At 40.2% G+C, this 20,288-nt stretch overlaps 1 long non-coding RNA gene across 1 annotated transcript in view; it reads left to right on the plus strand.

Annotated features, from left to right (window-relative positions):
• LOC141570063 (uncharacterized) overlaps positions 1 to 15,975 on the plus strand; it is a 119,773-nt gene extending 103,798 nt beyond the window's left edge. Inside the window, exons 3-4 of the long non-coding RNA XR_012493865.1 lie at positions 6,180 to 6,289; positions 8,999 to 15,975. This is a non-coding gene — a long non-coding RNA (uncharacterized LOC141570063). The remainder of the gene's footprint in view (positions 1 to 6,179; positions 6,290 to 8,998) is intronic.
• The last annotated feature ends 4,313 nt before the right edge of the window (positions 15,976 to 20,288 follow it).

Consider the following 20,288-nt stretch of genomic DNA (forward strand, 5'->3'; position numbering starts at 1 on the left):
GCTCTTTGCAGAGAAGTGAGAAAAAAAGGAAAAAAAAAAAAAGAAAAAGAAAGAAAAGAAAAAGCAGCACATTATTTCTGAAAGTTCACAGCCATGGTTTCAAAGCCATGGTCTGAGTAGGGGTTTCTAGGCTGTAGGTTAAAACCACTGAGATAGAGCCAGAATGAAAAAAAAGCTGGAATTATCACAGTGTGGTTGATTTTTATTTATTTTTATTTTATTTTTTAGGAGGATGGATGGGGTGGCATTTATTTTTTAAATTTTCTTCTTTTAGAAAGTTTTTATTAAAAACATAGCTAACATACAATATTATATTAGTTTCAGGGGTATGCTGTAGTTATTCAACATTTATATACCCAAAGAAGTGATCACCATGAGAAGTCCAACAACCATCTGACATTGTACTATGTTATCACAATACTACTGACTATATTCCCCATGCTATTGACATTATATCCCCATGACTTATTTGTTTTAAACCTGGAAATTTGGACTGATCTCTTATTCCCCTACTCTTCCCCTCGATTTTTTGAATTTATAAATTACAGTTGACATTCAATATCATTTTGTATTAATTTCAGGTGTACAGCATATGGTTAGACATTTATATAATTTAAGAAGCTATCCCCCCACTAGTCTAGTGCCCATCTTGCACTATACACAGTTATTACCATCTCATTGACTATATTCTCTGTGCTTTACTTTACATCCCCATGACTATTTTGTAAATACCAATTTGTGCTTCTTAATCCCTTCACCTTTTTCTCCCTGCCTTCTAACCCCTCCCATCTATCACCGCAACAAATCTAGTACCCATCTGACAACATACATAGTTATGATATTATTGACTATATCCCTTATACCATAATACTCATAACTATACCATAATACTCATAACTACTATGTAACAAACAATTTGTACTTCTTAATCCCTTCCCCTTCTTTCACCCACACCCCCTAACCCCCTCCCATCTGTCAACCATCAAAATGTATTCTGTATCTATGAGTTTGTTTTTGTTTTGTTTGTTAATTTTGTTCTTAGATTCGACATATAAGCGAAATCACATTGCATCTGTCTTTTTCTATCTGATATCCACTTAGCACAGTACCCTCTAGGACACCCAGAAACCTGCTGCTACCTGCCAGCTCCCTTAAGTTTTAGCTGCTGATAAAGCCTCGCGCAGTATACGCGTTGGGTGAGGAAGGGTCTCAAGGAGTCAGTAGAATAGGAAGAGTGGTGGTCCCCAGGTTAATGTAGACTCTGGTTTGGTACCAATGCTGAGCCTGGAGTGACTCAGCAAAAGTCTCAGAGTACACCAAGCCCAGTCACTGCCTGGTTGGGGCCTGTGGACTCCCATAGTTTTCCAAGAAAAAGTGCAATGCGGGAGGAGTTGGCTGATCACTGAGAAAGTGACTCCAGCAGTGTGCGAGTTGGGTGGGGCAGGGTCTCAGTGAGTCAGCAGGGCAGAGCAGCAGAGCTCACCAGGCCAATCAGATTCAGATGTGGCTGAAAGTGTAGGGGGAGGGCTCAACACAAGAAAGATGGCGCCCACCTGCTGGCTGCATGGGAGAAGGACCCTTCACAGGGAAAATGCCGACTGTCCTCTAGTCCTTTCCCTGCAGCCACACACCTCAGTTGCCCTCCATATGTCTCCAAGGCCTCCCGAGTCACCATCCCTCCATCAGAGTCCAAGGTGAGTGCCTGCTAGTGAGTGAGTCTGTGCTTGGGCCTTTTAAGAGGACATCTGGGTTTCCTGCAGCCTTCCGTCCCACCCAAATGGTCTGCATTCCCCACTGTTTTTCACAGCCAGGTGTTATGGGGGTTCTTCTTCCTGACACCAGTACTCTGGGCTGTGGAGCCTGGTGTGGGGGGCTGCGGTCCCTTGCTCCTCTGGGGGGAACCTTTGCAGCCGAGATATCCCTTCTGATTCTCAACTGCCACAGGGAGATTTGGGGCCCGTTCCGCGTCTCCACCCTTCCTACTAGTCTTGACGTGGCTTCTTTATATTTTTAGTTATAGGACTTCTGTCCGACTAGACTTCAGATGGTTCTCCAGGTTAATTGTTCTATCATTTAGTTGTAATTTTGATGTGTTCATGGAAGGATGCAGGCACAGTGTTTATCTACTCTGCCATTTGGATCTCTCTCTGGTTGACTTTTATTGTTAGTAGAGTGACTCAAAGGATATACTTCGTTTCTTTCTTTCTGTTTTGTTTCTTTTTTTTTTTTTGAATTTTTATAAGAGTTTATTTGAAACTGACAACTATACCAAGAAGCACGATTTCAAATGCTCTCTTATTTTCTTGATGGTTCCAGTGTTTTAGGTGAATAGTTCAGGTAACAGCTAAACTGAGCGGCAGCTTGCTAAGGATGTTGTGTTTGTGTTATGGTAGGGTATAAAGAGTACAGAGTTGCACAAGATCTTATCAGGCCTTCAGGTCCTTTGAGAAATTGTGCTATCAGCTCCAAACAGTCATAACCTTTTGCAGATTTACTTTTGTACAAACTTCTAGAGAAAAGTCATTATGAAGTATTCCTGGAAGACTGGACAAGAACTGTGGATGACAGACACTCAGAGCCTTCTCAGAACAGGGCATTGATTCTAACACCAGTTTCCTGGTCATTTGTTACATCCTGGTATATGGCTATATTTATTCATCTTCTCACTCATACAGTCAATTATTCATCAAATATTTAACTGATATCACTATAAACCCAACTAGGCCTGTTAATGGTGAATTTTCATCTTCTCCTTTGCCAGAAAGTATACAATTAAAAAAAAAATACTTTGAGGTAAAGATAAGCTCGAGAGAAAAGATTATTATTTTCATTTAACTGTCATAGCATGAGTCTTCATTCAGAGAAGTAGACAAGCACTGCAGCACAGAATAACATGTGAGGAAAGTAGGACAAAAGGTCTGCAATTCATCTTTTATATCTGACGTGTTGCGGTGGGAAGAATAAAATAACAGTGATTCTACACCTAATCCTAATCTTAGATTTTAGATGTTGAACACTTGTATAAATTTTAAATGAAGCCAAAAAATATACAAAGGGAGAAAGGCATATTTTTTACTTTTAGAGAAATGATAGCAGGGCCAAAGCATACATCCTCAAGTAGATTTTAATAAATCAAATTACACTTTAATCAAATCCATTTGTTGTTTCAAAGATCTGAAATCATTAAAGTCATTGAATGGCATATCCTATTTTTTTAATAACGTAATGATTTATACTTTTAATTAACTTCAGACCATGTCGTTATTTTGTTTGGGCTCTGAAGAGTTTCCCCACCCAAATCCAGAATAAAAGCAGTACTATTAGGTTGGTGCAAAAGTAATTGCGGGTTTTGCCATTATTTTTAACCTTTTAAACCACAATTACTTTTGCAACAACCTAATAAAAACCACCATTGATTATATAACAGAAAATCCCAGCAAGGTACAAATCTGAGCCTTACTTTGATTTAGTTTAATTTAGTTTGTTTTTAAATTAAAACTACATACAATTTTTGAATTAACATTGACTTTTTTTGTTTTACTTTGGAAAGCTGTTAGTAACAGTTTTTTTTTAGGACCAAAGTACGAAGGAATTTGGGAAAGAATGGACCTTTTTCTCATGTTCTGGAACTTTCAAGATTGTAAAACTGAGATATTATAACCTCAATTAAGCTATTAATTCCTACAAGGTGCTAAAATATAAAATTGTTCTTGAATTTCTGCAACTATGAAAAGTACTGATAAAAATAGTTTTTATATAAGATTATAGATTATAAATGATATGCAGATTAGAACAATACTACATAGTATTCTCCTAAACCTGTTCTGTTCAATACTGTAGCCATTAGTCATATGTGGCTATTGAGCACTTGAAAGGTAGTATCGGGAAGGAAAAAGTTTTCCTCTATCCTCTTAGGTTCAGTAACTGGGGACCTGCAAAATAAACTAACAAAAGACAGGTTAACAAGAGAAAAAGTACACAATATTTATTACTATTTATGTGCATAGGAGTTCACAGAAAAGGAACTGAAATGGAAAGAAGCAGACTTGGGGGCTTATATACCATTTTAACAAAGCAAAAGGGATTTGGATTTGAAGGAATGATAAATCATAGGGAAATGACTAGAAAATATCTGGGGGAACTAATGGAAGACAAGGGTTTTCTTAGTAAGGTCTGTTGATGCCAAGTCATGTCTGAATCTCCAGTGATAGGAGTTGGTCTTCCCTTCTTCCTACAGGGAAGGGGGCATCTTCACAACAGCAAAGGTATGCCTTGCTTTTAGTCAGAAAAGAGAATGTCAGAGAAATCTTTTTGCATCTGTTGATTCTCAGTTGCCTCCCATTCAAAATAATCTATATGCCAAAGTGGCAAGTTTTGGGGAGGCCTATCTTGATCCCCTTCAGTAGCAAGCCTGAATTGAGATGTGCCGTAAGTGTCAAATACACACCAGATTTTGAAGACTCAGTATGAAGACAATAGAATATAAAATATCTCCTTAATAATTTTTTATCTTGATCACCTCCTGAACGGATACTATTTTTGATATATTAAATGAAATATATTATTAGATTAATTTTATTTGTCTCTTTCTACTTTTTTTTTTTCCATTGTGGCTATTACAACATTTAAAATGGCATGTGGTTTGCATGATACTGCTATGAGACAGTGCTGTCCTGGACTCAAGTTGAGGGTGGATTCAGTTTTTAATGGAGAGGTCTTCATTGACAGGTGGATAGCAGATGTTAGCTAATTTACTAGAATGAAAGCAATTTAAACTCAAAACTGATTTAAACAATGGGAAGACCTCCTGGGATGCTCAGAACAAGGGACAGCATTTTTGTTGTTGTGTTTGTTGTTTTAAACTTTCAATGATGTATGAATAATCTCTTTGGGGTGACACTTCTCATGTCCACTTCAAAGACAGCCCTCAATTCTTTAGAATGTAGAACAAGGATAATAAATCCTGAGTTGAATGGTAGGGATGAGATCAAGCTAAACAGAAGGAGGGTCTGATGAAATGAAAAGGTAACTTAAGAGCATTCCCTGGTGGCCAGGCTCCATACAAAGAATGTGACCATTTATACAAACATAATGTAACAATCATTATCTCCCAGGTCTCATCAACCTGACATAGAGTGAGGGGGCAAAATAATGGTAGTTAAAAGAAAAAGTACTATTTCACACAAGCCCTCATCAGCTGATTCCTGGTGACTCAGGATTGCCCTGGGAATGGCTGTGAGTGAAACCCAATGGATCTTTTAGTCCCATATTTTTTTCTTAGATCCTCCATCCTCAAGTAGCGTCCAATCATTTCCAGGGTCTTTGGGGACCAGAGACCACCACACCTGTGTTCTGCCAGCTCTGTACCTGCTCCCTCCTTACAGTGCTGCCTTCAGCAAACATGGCAGTCTCAGTGAGCGGCCTGTCTCTACAACACCTTGTCCCTCTCCTCAGAAAACCAGGAGCTTCCTAGCTTCTTTCCTTCCCTATTTCCTGTGGAGAATGTTGACCTTGGACTTGACTAGTTTGGTCCTGGACAACAATCCTGATCCCACTCTCAGCCTTTGTCCATCTTGTGCTTTATGTTTGGACAATGTTGAATTTTACCTTCAGGTTAAGAAAGACCCTCACCCTTTTGTATCCTAGAATATTACTGCCAGAAATTGCCCCTCCCTCTATGACTTACACGAGACTCATGAAGGCTCCCGTACTTACCTATGACAAGGCCAGACACAGACCCTTCAAATTCCCACTCTTTGCCTCATAAATGACTAATTTGGACTACTTGTCCCCACTGATCAATCAGAATGAAGTGTTTGTCAACCAAACTTTGGTTAAGCTTCTCGCCTTACTCCTGGCCCCTGAACTTTGGCCCACTCTCAGCAAGAACCAGCATACAGCCCCTCCTTGAGGGTCAATCCTCAAAATCGGCCGGGCTCAGGGTGAAACATTCTCTGATCCACTCTCCCATTGTGCCACCCTTGTATCCTATTTCCCCACACCCAGCTCTTGTTTACTCTTCTCCCTGCAAAACACTTTTTGACTAACTCTTGAGACCCTTGCAGACTTTACTGGTCAGAGCTTTCTCCCCCTTACAATAGGCCCTTTCTTTCTCCTTGCAATAATCCTTTCCAATAAGCACGTCTTTACTAAATGTGGATTTGTTTTTTATTTGACAGTTATTACAGGCAGAGCAAGGATACCTCAGAGGAGGCCCAGCCCCGAGTTTCATTCTCTTCAGAAATCCACGTTTACCTGACTTTGCTTCCTCATACTGAGTTGAATCACGGTAGGATTTTCAAAAAGGAGTTTGCTATGTTGGTGCACATTAAAAGGACTTCGTAGATGTAACCCATCAGCAGTGTGTGTCAGTATCTAACAATGGTGGAGTCACGAAATCCGGGGCTGTGGGAAGCACGTGCCCATCTGCGTGTCCACAGCTGTGGAGGACGGTGATGTCATCTTCCTGAGCCTTATTTTCACCCCTTTGCTAAATGGCAGTCCCTCAGCTGGGTTCAGCCCCAGAGTTCCTTCATTTGGTCCATACAACATTGAAAACATTTCTTTTAATTAGTCACCACTATTTTTTAAAAATTGGTCAACTTCATATAAATCTCCTAGCTTCTCTTGGAAAATAGGACCCTGGAAACATTGTTTGCATCCCCCCACAGGGCAACAAGTCCTCATTTACATTAGCTGTACAGCCTGTGGCCTTAAACTGTTGACCTTGATTATGGCTTGGAACTAACAATACTTCCCTCCTTTAGTTGTTTTGAGGTCAAAGTAAGATACGGTGTAAAGTGGCCTCCAATAAGACTGAGATAATTGTTCCTTCTCCCTCCTTACTTGCTGATATTTAGACTTCTGAACTAACATTGACTTTTAATCATTTAAAAAGATTTGAATAGATCTTCCACTTTGAATAAGTGGCTAATGGTTAAAAGTAACAACAACAACAAAAAAAGTACATCTGAGGAAGCAAATCCTTAGGGGAAAAGAGCTGACTTCAGAATCTTGAAAATGTGTTTGAAAGGTAAACTTTTTCTTCTTAAGATTAAAATCCTAGACTGTGGTTGTGTCTTCCAAATGAATCATTTAATCAATGAGACAGTTTGTTGCAAAATAAATGTTTTTCCCCACACTGTGCCAAAAAACTGATTCAGTTGGCTTTACGATTAAATTGAGGGGGGTGGCTGTTTTTGCAAACTCATGCCTTGCCCTTTAGTGACGTGGTTTACAGTTTAGCCATTGAACATCAAAGTGACTAATTCACCTTGAACTGACAAAAGCAAGGGCAGTCATCAATCGAAAGCATCGTATATAATAAAATGTGTCACAAATTTCATGGAATTTTAAGTCTAACTTTTCCTTGAACATTCACATCTGATCACTGGAATATGCAGGATTATGAATCTCTCTGCCTCGAGGTTAGCTCTGGACTATCAAAGCTGCCCCAACTGTTGCTCATCCTAGAGGTCTCACAAGTTTTTACCGAGAACTCCCTAGTAGATTCCATTTCCTCTCCTGAAGAGTTCTTTGCAGATCCAAACCTGAAGAGGCTTTTCTCTCCTATCAGGTTCCCTTGTGGTTCCCAACTACATATGTCAAAACTCTCAAGCAATTCTTGCTCCCCTCAGTCCTTGCAGAACACTGAAACCCAGGGTCAGTTTCAAGAATGATGTGCTGAGTTCGACAGCTGTCAGGAGAGTCCTCCCTCATTTGTACAGTCTCCAGGCATCTCACACCAGTCCCCACTTCCCAGCAAGAAGGGCAGGGTGGAATGTGGCAGAGACCTGCCGACCTCTCCTCTAGGACTTGCAACTTCTCCCAGCCTTAGGATTGTCCTTCTCTATATATACCATATTCTATACTTCTAGATGCTTCTCAGCCTGGCTTCTCTTTTTGCATTCCAAAAATGAAGCCACCTCTTTTCCTCAGGGGAGGTCTTGGAATGCTTCTGGCATTTTCACAGATTGCTTTTTTGTTTGTTTGTCTTTTTCTTAAACTTTGGTATTGAAACAAAACGTGGCCCATTTAAATGTTTCATTAGCTGTTAGTAAACTGCTTACTTTGTAAATGCTTTCCAGGCCCCAGTGAAAGTTTAGGCACTTGTTTTAGGTTTTTTGAAGTGAACCGGCGCCCTCTATAGGCCAATCTTATTATGAGTCTGAGAAACCACATCTCACACGGTGCTAAATTTCTAATGCCAGCGCCTACGGCAAAACATCCAGAAATTTATGTCAAAATTATCCAGAAATGTCAAAATTATCCAGAAAATCCCTGAAATTATCAGGCAGCATAAAAGCCAAAAACAAGCTTCTTTTGTTTCTCTTCTGATTTGCTGACTGCCTTCCTTTATATGCAGCAGTGGGTCTTCAGTGGGAGAAGAAAGAATAAGTTAAATAAAGAGAGCCTCTTTCTGGACCCCTCTTTTTGTTTCTCCTCCCCGCCCCTGACTTTGAGAAGCTTGTATTTTTCAACTCCCAAACAGGGTATCCATTGAGCAACATTTATTGACTGTTTATCTTCTAGGTGCCAGCTACCATTATAGGTTCTAACACAGAGATATACTAGCTTTCATGGAGTTTATATTCTAATGAGGAGATAAAGAAGATTAACACCTAGATTTTGAAGAGATTCTTTTTTTCAGGGAGTGATAAGTTCTCTGAGGATTATAAAACAGGAGAGTGGCCTAGAGAGCGATGGGGAGAGTGCGGCACCCTGTTTTCAATAAAATACAATAATCATGGTGGGCTTCCAGCAGGAGGTGACTTTGAGCAGAGATTTGGATGAGGAGACAGATGTATAAGCTTGATCACTGTTACAAATTATGGAGAGAGGAGTTAATGAAACTATTCTTCAAACACTTATAGCTCGTGTCTCTGAACTCAGTAGTGAGTTTGTTTCTTTATTATCTTCTGTTTTGGTCTATAGCTTTTCATTTAACTTAACACATTGTTGAGATACTTAAACAGATTATTCTTATTTTAAATGATAGGATGAAGTTAATGATGCTGTTCTGGGTAACAGTGCTGCCCTGACTCTGGAACAGGAAATAGGAGAAGTAGCAACCTACCGATGGAGATTATTTGCAGGTCTGTTCCAAACTGCATCTCTCCAACAGCGAAGAGCAGAATTCCCCAGCAGAGTGAGAATGAAGATCCAGTCCCAAGGAGAGAAGTGGTAAAACAAAGAGACAATGTTTGAGAGGGGAGGTGGAAGGGAAACCAACAGACTGAGCATCAAGTCTGAAAGGAATTAGGATGCTATTTCATTCATTCGTCCATTCATCAAATATCTACTGGACACTCGCAACATGCCAGGCCCTGTGATAGGAACTTGGGATACTGCTGTGAACACGCTCTAGTCCTGAACTCAAGGTTCAGGGACAGTCCATGCAAAACACTGTCAAGTCCATCAAGAGGTCTTCTTTGCTGCTATAGTCCTCAATCCTATATTCCCTGCCCATAAGGCTGTTGTTAGGCTGCCCAGGGCTCTCTTAGTTTGTCCTGTACCCTAATTTCGACATCTCTTTATGATTCACCTTCTTCTTCCACCAAACATTGCAGACAGATAAAGCAGAGTGTAATATTTGACCCCACAGGCTTTGAAATCCAAAGGTTTTTGTTTCAGGTTCTGACTTTGCCACGTACTGGACACCTGACTTAAACTCTGTGTGCCTCAGTGTTCTCATTTTAACAGTGGCAATTAAAAATGCCTTCTTCAGGGGGCTTCCATGCAGATGAAATGAGATCATTTTGTACAGTGCTAAGCCAACTATTTGGCACAGAGTGACTGTGGTAGGCTGAAAAATGACCCCCAAAGGTACTCGGGTCTGAATCCCTAGGACATGTGAATGTTACATTACAAGGCAAAAGCATTTTGTAGATGTTATTAAATTGAGGACCTTGAGATGGGAGAGACTATCCTGGACTATCTATCTAGGTGGGTCCTAAATGTAATCATAAGTTCCTTCTACGAGGGAGACAGACGGAGATTTGATTACAGAAGAGTCAGATATCAGGCATTGTGATGATGGAAGCAGGGACAGATTTGAAGATGATATACCACCAACTTTGAAGGTAAAGAAAAGGACCACAAGCTAAATGAATGCAAAGCATCCAGCTATAGAAGCTGCAAAAGGCAAGGAAACAGATCCTCCCCTAAAACCTCCAGAAGAAACCAGCAGTGCCAGCATCTTGGTTTGAGCCCAGTGAAACTGATTTTAGAGATCTGGCTTCCAGAAATGAAAGAAAATAAATTTGTGTGCATATAAGCCACTACATTTGTGGTAATTTGTTATAGCAACAATAAGAAACTAATACAGTGAATATTCAACTAAAAAGTAGGTATTCAATAAATGCCTACAGAAGGCAAACATGGCACAGTGAAAATATTAGTAACTACAGCTTTCTGAGAACTTGCTATGGTTTATGTTCTACATGCTCTATTCTAAGTGCTCCATATAAATTAAGCTATTTAATCCTTAGAAACATCCAGAGTTAGGTACTATTATTATCCCCAAACCCCTTTTTTAAGTCCAATGTATCAACTTTTTTCTCTCTGAAACATGTTTTGGTGTCAAAGCCAAAAGCTCTTTAGCTAACCTAAAGTAACAAACAGTTTTTAAAAGGTTTTTATTAAAATCATAACGAGCATACAATATTATATTAGTTTCAGTGGCACACCATGGTTATCCAGCATTTAGACCTAAAGAAGTGAGTATCACGGTAAGTCCAGCAACCATCTGCCACCACCATACTATACTCCCTATACTCTGTATTATATCCCCATGAATTATTTGTTTTATACCTGAAAATTTGAATCTCTTATTCCCCTTCATCTCCGCCCTGCTTTTAGAATTTTCAATTACAGTTGACATTCAATACTGTTTTGTATTAACTTCAGGTATACAGCATAGTGGTTAGACATTTATATAGTTTAAAAAGTGATCCCCCTGACTAGTCTAGTACCCACCTGGCACTATACATAGTTATTACCATATTAATGACTATATTCCCTATGCTTTACTTTACATCCTCATGACTGTTTTGTAACAACCGATTTGTACTTCTCAATCCATTCCCCTTTGTCACCCATCCTCTTAAGGCCTCTCCCATCTGGCAATATCAAAATGTTCTCTGTATATATGAGTTTGTTTCTGTTTTGTTTCTTTTATTCTTTAGATTCCACATATAAGTAAAATCACATTGAATCTGTCTTTCTCTGACATACTCCACTCAGCACAATGCCCTCCAGGTCCATCCATGCTGCTGGAGATGGCAAGGACCCATTCCCTTCCATGGCCGAGCAATATTCCATTGTGTATATGCACTGCCTCCTCTTTATCCATTCTGCCATTAACAGATACCAAGGCTGCCTCCACATCTTGGACACTGTAAGCAATGCTGCAATGAACATATGGATGCACACATCCCCTTGACATAGCATATTGGGTTTCTTGGGATTAATATCCAAAAGTGGGATTACTGGGATTTTCTTTATCTCTTGTTATGGCTTTTGTACTAAAGTCTACTTTGCCTGATATAAACATTGATATCCCGGTTGTTGTTTTTTCTGTTTCCATTTTTTATGAAATACTTTTTCCATCCCTTTACTTTCAGTCTGTGTGTATCTTTTGATCTGAACTGAGCCTCTTGTAGGCAGCATATGTAAGGTCTTGTTTTTTTATCCAGTCAGCCACCTGACCTTTTGATTGGAGCATTTAATCCATTTACATTTAAAGTAACTTTTGATTGATATGTAGTTATTGCCATTTTATTATTCATGTTTTTTAAATTAACTTATTTTGTCTTAAAGAATCCCTCTAAGATTGTTTATAATACTTGCTTTCTGGTTATGAGCTCCTTTAGCTTTTTGTTATCTGAGAAGCTCTTTATCTTCCCTTCAATTCTAAATGATAGCTTCACTGTGTAGAGTAATCTTGGTTGTAGGTACTTGCTTTTTATCACTTTGAATATTTTGTGCCAATCCTTTCTGGCCTGCAAAGTTTCTGTTGAGAAATCAACTGACAGTCTAATGGGAGCTCCCTTGTAGGTAACTACCTGCTTTTCTTTTGCTGCTTTTAAGATTCTCTATTTGTCTTTAACCTTTGGCATTTTAATTATGATGTGTCTTGGTGTGGACCTCTTTGGGTTCATCTTGTTTGGAACTCTCTGTACTACCTGGGCTTGTATGTCTATTTCCTTCATCAGGTTAGGAAAGTTTTCTGTCATTATTTCTTCAAATAAGTTTTCAATTCCCTGCTCTTTCTCATCTCCGTCTGGTACTCCTATGATATAAATGTTGGTATGCTTGATGTTTTCCCATAGGCCCCTTAAGTTTTCGTTTTTTTTGGATTCTTTTTTCTTTTTGTTATTCTGATTGGGTGTTTTCTGCTACCTTGGCTTCTAAATCACTGATTCAATCTCTGTTTCATCTAATCTACTGTCAATTCCCTTTAATGTATTCTCCATTTCAGTTATTGTATTCTTCATTTCTGACTGGTTCTTTTCCATGTTTCCTATCTCCACTTTTACGTTTCCTGTCTCTTTGCTGAAGTTCTGCCTGAGATCACTGAGCATCCTTATATCTAGTGTTTTGAACTGTATATCTGATAGATTGCTTGTCTCCATTCTGTTTAGTTCTTTTTCTGGTTCTTTGTTCTGATTTGGGACATGTTTCTTTGTCTCCCCATGTTGGCTCCCCCCTTGTGTTTGTTTCTATGTGTTAGGTAGGGCTGCTGTGTCTTCTGGTCTTAGTAGAGTGGCCTGATGTAGTAGGTGTCCTGTGGGGCCCAGTGGGGCCGTCTTCCTGGTCACCTGAGCTGGTTGTTCCAGGTGTTTCCCTTGTGTGGGTTGTGTGTGCCCTCCTGTTGTAGTTGAGCCTTGGTTGCTGTTTGCACGTTAGTAGGAGGGATTGACCCTCAGGCTGAATGGTTGTGAGGACTGGAAGGACTAAACTGGAGGAGTTGTTGTGCAGAGGTTGGCTCTACAGAGCAGGATTCACTTTATCAGGGCTCTGGTGCCTGCCCACTCTGCCCTTTGGGTGTGTCATCCTTGGAGGTGGCTGAGTGATGCTCCAGCTTGGTCTGAAGTTGGCCACCAGTTGTGCCCCTGACAGCCTCTTGGAAAGTGCCCTGCTGCAGGATTAGTTCAGCCATAGACTGTGCCCTTCCTACGGTCACCTGGCATGAACCACAAAGAAATCTGCAGATGGCTGCCACTCATGCTGGGTTTGGAGGTGCCTTGAAAAGCAAAACCATGAAACAAGATCAGCTGCGGCTAGTGCTGGGCTTGTGGCTTGTTAGCAAGGGGTACAGGACATGCTGAAGCCAAATGCTCTTTGTTTAGGGTTTGTGAACCTTTGAAAGATTTTAGGGAAGTCTGCTGCATGAGTCAAGATAGGATATTTGTATAGAAAATCCACTGGAAGTGGTTTGAGTGGGCATGCAAGTTGGGTGGGGCGGCATTTCAGCAAATCCCTAGGGTGCGAAGAATGAATGGTGTTAGCCAGGTTGATGGAGCCTCAGATATGGCAGCAGCCTGCGTCTGCATGCCAGGAGGTGGGAGGAATCAACAAGGAAACACTGGTTTCTGCCAGCACTTCTGTTGGGGAGAAAGCTGCCCCTTCAGTCCTCATCCTGAAGCCAGGCAACTCAGTTCCTCCCTGTATGTTCTTGGTGCTTTTTGAGCTGCTGCCCCAGCACTGGAGCTCAGAGTGAGTGAGTCTGTCAGCAAGTAAGTTCATGTGTGAGCCCTTTAAAAGGAATGTCTGGGACTGCAGCCACCCTCTGTCTCACTCAGCCACAATCCCCTCTTGTTTTCACAGCCAGAGTTATGGGGACTTCTCTCCCTGGCACAGGAACCTTAGGCTGGGGAGCCTCATGTGGGGCTGGAACCCCTTGCTTCTCTAGAGGAGGGGGAACCTCCACAGCTGAGATATCTGTCCTGATTTGTAATGGTCACATGTGGGTGTTGGGCCAGCCTTGTCTCACATCTTTTCTCCTCCCACCCATCTTGAGGTGGTTTCTTCTGTATGTCCTTAGTTGTAGAACTTCAGTTCAGCTAAACTTCAAGCGATTCTCAATGATGGTTGTTCTATAGTTTAGTTGTAATTTTGAGTTTTAGTTGTAATTATGGGCATGAGAAGAGGCAAACACAGTGTTTATGTACTTTGCCTTCTTGACTGGAAATATCCTAAAGTAACAAACATTTTATGCTATATTTTCTTCTAGACATTTTATAGGTTTACATTAAAACTTATCATTCATTTTGAGATAATTTGGGCATAGAATTTGAGATAAGATCAAGTTTGTTTCTTTTTTTTCATATAGAAGTTGTTATACGTATAAACACCATTTGTTTAAAAGACTATTTCTTCTCCACTGAATTGCCTTTTCAGCTTTGGAATTAATCAGTTGACTATATCTGTGTGGGTCTATTTTTAAACCCTCTATTGTGTTTCAGTGCTCAGTATGTCTTAGCATTTCATCAATACCACACTGTCTTCATTATTGTGGTTTATGGTCAGTTTTGAAATCAGATTGTATGAATCCTCCAACTTTTATTTCCCCCCAAATTGTCTTGGCTATTCTGATTTCTTTGCCTTTCCATGTAAATTCTAGAATCTGTTGATATCTACAAAAATATCTGTTGAGATTTTGATTGGGATTTTGTTGAATTTATAGGTCACCCTTTTTAACATATGAAGAAACTGAGGCATGGAGACGTTAAGTCACTTTGCCCAAGATTACACAGCTATAACCTTGACTGAGCTGGGGTATGACCACAAGTAGTCTGGCCTCTTCATCCCTACTCCTAATCTCTATGCTTACTGTCTCCCACATGTTGTATGGTGAGCTATGCCACTTGGATCCCATAAAAAAAGATTAAAATTTTGCTAGTGCCTAGCCTTAACCCCATTAAAAGACCTCGGAAGTGGCATTCTCAGGAAATCTTGTCAACTGGGGGCCAGATGGTGGTGATAGGGTTAAGAAGTTGGCGGCCTGGGTAAATATATTTGTACTTTGAGTGGGTTGTCTTTTGAGATCGTCAAAGCTCACAGATTTCTCTGCAAGAGCAGAGTGGATCCTGTTGCTCACAGCAGCACATCTCAGCAAGGAAATGGGTTTGTTTTATGAATGTTGGATGCTGACTCTCTTTTCTGATTAGCACTTATACTCAGGACAATGAGCAGCTAAGGATAAAATTTCTGGTTAGATTTCTAATAAAAGGAGGTCTTGTGTTTAAGTAATTAGGTAGAAGGCTGGGAATGTCATTTTCTCCCCACTGATTGCTGCACGGAGTGATCTTTTTTGGGCAACATGACACTCCTGTCCAACGTGTGGGGCTGGTCCCACTCTTCTCTGCCTCTCAAACCAGATGTGTTCATGATGTTGCTAGTGCTGCGACAGTGGACTGACACAGTGTTTTAAAGAGAAGCCAGAGAGAAACACGGGGTAGTCATGGGGGGCACCTAGGGTAGGGTGAGAGGAATGAGAAATAAAACATTTGACAGATCCAATTGGCCTCTTCAAGGACTTGCTACCATGTTCAGAGTTGCCCGGTATAGTCACAAGACAAAATGATTGACTGATGTCCAAAGAGAAATGACTTCTGATGACAGCACAATGCTTGACACATGGTATGTGATCAATAAATAGTTAATAAAGAAATATAAAAAGCAACCAGGGTTAGAAATAGCACCTGAATTATGCCATGCCATGGGCCCCAATTTCTTAAGGGTACTTTGAAATTGCTTTTTGAATGATTAAGTGAGAGGTCTGCAGTTGCTTGAAATTATGTGTGACTGTAGGCAAAAGCTGCCTGTCAGGCCCAAAGAAATTCTTCAAGGCCTTAACTATGTCTGCAGGGTGTTTTTGTCATTTTTCCCCCCTTTCTATACTTAAAAACACAGTGTGAGAGATTATTCTTTCTTGAGCTCCCATCTTCCTTGATGGCAACTGTATTCCAAATTACCCAACCTTCTGTATGAGTCATTTTGGTAATTGATTGCTATTAATGAATAAAAAATTCTATATTATGAAATAAACTGTGGCATGGTATTTAATGACCTAAATTTATATCTATCTATCTATCTATCTATCTATCTATCTATCTATCTATCTAGCTGCAAGCCCCAAATGAGTGACTTGTTTTTCTGATTTGAGTGTTTTGGTTTTCTGGAGGCTTTCCATGAGCATATTTGGTCAATATCTTTATTTTTCCAGGAAGCAAACAACTTAAAATTCTGGTTTTACATGTTAAGATCCTTGGTTAGTATTTATAAGTAGACTATCTTAAATATAATTTTTGAATTATAAGAAATATGAATAGAACTGTCACCATGACAAATTGGCATATCTTTCCACAAGAGCACTAAACCTACATTAGTCATAACTGATTATCTCTTATAGACTAGAAAAGCGATTTTAATGGGAGAGGAAAATATCCCTATCAAGCTATCTGACAGTGTCTTTATAGGTCTTTTTCTTTTTTCATAATCCGTCTAAAAATGTGGTTTCCAGATAAAATACAGGACACTTAGTTAAAGCTGAATTTCAAATAATCGACAAGAACAAAAATTTTGGTATAATCACGTTCCATACAACATTTGAAACATATTTACCCTGGACATTATTTTGTTGCTTATCTGAAATTCAAATTTCACTGGGTCTCCTGTATTTGTATTTGCTAACCTGGCAACCCTACTTTAATACAACTCAGTTTACAATGATCATGGATCCCCTAATTTCAATACCTAGAACAGCTGGATCTCTTGCCTCGAGTGGCTTGGTGTCCTCTGAGATCTGACCGTTGGCTGGAGCATCTGGGGCACGATCTGGGTCATAAAGACCAGTTCCACGTGTTGTGACAGAGACTGTGAGTTGACTCTCGGTATCCAGGCTTCCCAGCTAAAGGCAGCACTTTCCAGTCTCCCCTGCAGTGCACTGTGGCTCTGGGACTAGCTTCTAGCCAGTGGGATGGGAGTAGGTGTTGTGCCCCTTCCAGGTGGTGTTAAGGGCAATTCCCTTGGGACTGGAGTCAGTTTGGGCAATTACGCAGATTCATTTCTCCTCCCCCTCTAGGCCATGCTGTCTACCCTACTTTTGACGTGTTTCATTCCTGTGGCTGTCACCACCCTTTTCTTATTTCTAATGCCAGGAGTAGCTTCAGCCGCTCAGATTCTGTTGCCTCCACAGCTATGGTAGCATCTTTCACACCCAGGCCCGAAGAGGCGGAGCTCCCTCAGTGGCTGCCTGAAGGGGCAGGAATACATGTGGAGGAGTATTAACACCCCAGGAGATGAACTTGACCACTGAGAGACAAAAATGTCAGCAATTGCTGCCTGGTAAATTGCTCTGCTCCCCCCCACCCCCACCCCCCCCCACCCCCACACCCCATCCCACCAGTGTTCTAACACAATGCCTACGTTGCCTTCACCTGGTAGCTTGTTAGAAATGCAGAAACTCAGCTGAACCACAGACCTATTGAATCAAATCTGTATTTTAACAAGGAGATTCACGTGCACATGAAAGTTTGCAAAGCATTGCTCTAAGACACAGCTGTTCCACAAATAAAACAAAACCAGCACCTAGATGCATTATGGTCCAGCTACTGACAACCAAGTAGAAAGAAAAATCTCTAAGGCAGTCAGAGAAAAAAGATATATAACAGAGGAGCAAAGATAAGAATTACAGCAGTCTTCCTGTCAGAAGCTATGCAAGTCAGAACACAGCAGAGTGACATCTTTCATGTACCAAAAGAACGAAGATGTCAAAATATCTTTCAAAAATAAAGCACAAATACTTTTCCCAACAAACAAAAACTGAGAAAATGAAGCAGTCCTGCATTCTTAGAAATGTTAAAGGAATTTCTTCAGACAGAAGCAATCTTGTATCGGACAGAAACTTGGCTCTGCACAGAGAAATAGAGAGTGCTAGAACTGGCATAAATGAAGGTAAATACAAAATTCTATTTTGAGTTTTATTTTCTCTAAAAAGATAGGTAATTTACTAAAGCAAAAATAGTATCACTGCAGTGTGTGTCGATAGCACATGGGAAGTAAAAGGTGGCACAACAGTAGCACAAACATGGGAAGCAGGAATTGGGAGTTTGCTGTTGTAGGGTATAATGCCATTTGAAGGTAGATCATAGTTCATTAAAGATCAACCAACTTGACCTGGTTGACCTGTGTGGGACATGCCACCTCAAAAAACAATGGAAAACTATGCTTTTTAGCCGCAGCAGAAATAAGCTAGACATTAATAACAGAGAGATATTTAGGAAATCCTTAAATATTTGGAAATTAACCAATACACTTCTGAATAATCCGAGTCAAAAAAAGAAAGTCATGAGGGAAATTATTTTGAATGAAATGAAAATGAAAAATATTGATGACATGCAATTAGTGTTATAGAGAAATAATTAAATTATGAACCCCACCCATTATCTAGCCCCCCCCACCCCCCATTGGTTTCCAGGTCATTTCCTAGGTGCTTCTTTGTTATGTAGAATACAGGTAATAGGGTAAAGTGCAAAGAAAATAAAAAAATCCAAAGAGGCTCAGTTAATATCTATAAAAGGGAACTGAGGCACAAGTGAAGGAGGGCTTGCGGTAGATTTTTCTGAAATAGAGGGAGACAGTGAAGAACATGATTTGGCGGGAAACCATTGAAACGCACATAGGAGAACTTGATGATGAGAAAGATTTCTCTAAACTCTAAAGTATATTTCAAGGAGTTTTGCTGTATTCTAAAAATATACCCCAACTTTAATATTTTATCAAAAGACTAAATACAGGTTTGAATTTATTTTGATTTTGTTTTTCTGAAGACGGCTGTTTCTTTGAATGTGACTCAAAGACAGGACCTCATGGGGTCCCCTATAGCCAGAAGCAGCCCTCTTCCTTTTCCCTTCCTTCATGCATGTCATGGAAGAGTACTTCCTTCTTTCACATTCTCCTTAGGCTGCAGGTTGTTATTTTGTAATTTATGTTCTTCCTGAATGCCTCACAGGTTATTCATTTTTGTTTCCTTGCCTTTACAAGGAGAAGCCTTATAAGGAAGAGAGCCCATGCATTTCCCTGCCCAGGAAGGATTAAATCCCCCAAGCCTTCTAGGAGGGCCCTTGGTATCTCACATGTACTCTGAGACTATCTAACCTTTTATTTTCATCAGGCATCTGGATGATTTGAGCATTTCGAAGTCCCATACAGCCTCCCCTCACCTCCCACCACCAGCCAAATAATGAGCACATGATCCACATGAATCTAGGAATTTGAATCCAGAACATAGTGACACACAGTTGGAAGATGGCTGAGGCTGTGTCCTTTTGCGGGCAGCCCCCAAAATGTACTCTTCCAGGAATTTCTGGTCCTGAGATCCCTGGAGCTGCCCTAGTCTGGTTCTTTCTGCGCCTGTTTTTTCCTTCAACTCTGTATTTTCTTGTATCACGCCAATCAGTTCTCTATGGCGTGAGTTAGCCAGAATCTGTTTCTGTTGTTTGCAAGCAAAGGACTTTAACTGAGACAAGTGACAACATAAAAATGACACTGAGTGCTGTGCCAGATTCTTCTGAGTTGGGCTTGTTTGTGCTGGTGTAGGCTGTGTGATGACTCAGGGCTCCCACAGTTTTCTCTCCTTATTCTGCTGTGAAGCCTCTTATCTTACAGTGGACAATATGCTGAGGCATCATTTGTTCTTCACTCGGTGCAAAAACATTATTTATGTTTTAAGTTCACATTTGTTCTTATGAGTCTGTGTGTCAAGTAGTGGGACTTAACACCGTAAGGAACCATTTGGATCCTAAGAGAAAATAGCATCCCTTAGTTATAAAGTGGCCATTCAAATAATCTCCAGTGTATTCATATAAATTATTTGACATTATTAGTGAAATGAAAGCACGTCACTTACAAAACTAAAAAGTCTGTTGTGAGAGACATGATTGGATGTTGTATTTCGCAGACTTTATCATTCTCCCTGATACCTCAGTGGGATCAAGTTCAGACTTGACAAATGTGTAGGTAAGTACCCTGAGCTTAAAAAGCTCACATGCAGGGATGTGAACAGAAAATTCACAAACGAAGAAGCACAAATGGTCAATAAGCATAGCAAAATGTGTCCAATCTCAGTAAGGTTAGGGATGTTTCATGTATCAGTCATGATGGGCTTGGTCATGCTGTAGTAACACAACAACAAATCTCAGTAGCTTAAAACAACAAAGGTTTATTGTTTGCTCATCTCCATCGTGGCGTAGCTGAAGCCTTGTTCCCTGGAATTGGTTAAT

This window comes from Rhinolophus sinicus, linkage group LG02 (genome assembly GCF_036562045.2).
Source record: "Rhinolophus sinicus isolate RSC01 linkage group LG02, ASM3656204v1, whole genome shotgun sequence".
Taxonomy (NCBI): domain Eukaryota; kingdom Metazoa; phylum Chordata; class Mammalia; order Chiroptera; family Rhinolophidae; genus Rhinolophus; species Rhinolophus sinicus.